Genomic DNA, 1,135 nt, shown 5'->3' on the forward strand with positions numbered 1-1,135 from the left:
CGCCGTGGGCCCGGGGCTGTGGCCAGCACAGCCTGGTGCCCTTGGTGCTGGGGGAACCCCTCGAGGAAGCGTGACACCCCCTCTCCTTGGGGAAGAAGACTGCTCCGGTTGGATTGTGGATGTTCCAGTGCGCCCAGCGCGAAGGCCTCCCCGTCATGGCCAGGGACAGCCCATTGGCAAAGCCCCCACGGGCTTGGGCAGCCAGGACGGCACCCATGTCATGGGGGGACGTGTGCCTTGGCAGCCGCATCCCCACTGATGTGGCAGAACCACACCTGGGGGTGTCCTGGTGAGAGCCTCCCTTCTGCCACCAGAGAATGGAAAGCACTGGGGTCCAGCTAGTGCCTGATCACTTTTCCTCGGTTTTAAGGGGAAAGTGTTTTTTGCCCGTACTGTACTTTACCTCTTGCTGCCTCCTTGTGGGTGGAAGCTCCTTTCACACCAGGCCCCAGACTTGGAGGTCGCTGCCTTTTCCCCTCGTTGCCATTTTCCAGGGGACTAAGCCTTAATATTCTCCCTGCCCTGTGGTCTGGGTTACTGCACATCGTTTGGTGACGCTGCGCGATAACGGTCCCGGTGACGTGCCGCAAAGCCGGAGGGGAAACAGCATGTCCTGACACCGCTGAGAGTCCCACACGACCGCGTCTGCAAGGAGCACCTCGGATCCTGCCGCTGGACCATTACTCCCGAGTGTCACACCCCACCTCTGCCCTGCCCGCAAACCCTGGCCACGCTGCTCTGTGGGGACACCGATTCCCACAGGGAATGTGGCGGGAGGATCCCCCGGAACGCATCGTCTACACAAGTGCTTTTCTGCATCTGCCCGGAGAAGCGGTTGGGTTTTTCTGGCTTTTTTTTTATTGTTTTTTTTTTTTCTAACTGAAGGGATGTTTACAGGCCAACGTGAATCACTGTCTTTTATAAAGATTCCATCTTCACCTCCAGCCTCGAGGGCTGAGCAAAACCATGCTTGAAAATTCAACCAAAACAAAACTCAGATGAAACTTTGCACATATTTATATTTATATTCAGAAAGGAAGTGTTTCCATAATTTATAATAAAGAGCACTATTTTTTAATGAAAAACCTCAGATCTGGCTTGTTTTCTCCCTTGCATCCCCAAGGCCGCTCAGGTC

The sequence above is a fragment of the Cariama cristata genome, unplaced genomic scaffold (genome assembly GCF_000690535.1).
Source record: "Cariama cristata isolate BGI_N322 unplaced genomic scaffold, ASM69053v1 scaffold28311, whole genome shotgun sequence".
Classification (NCBI taxonomy): domain Eukaryota; kingdom Metazoa; phylum Chordata; class Aves; order Cariamiformes; family Cariamidae; genus Cariama; species Cariama cristata.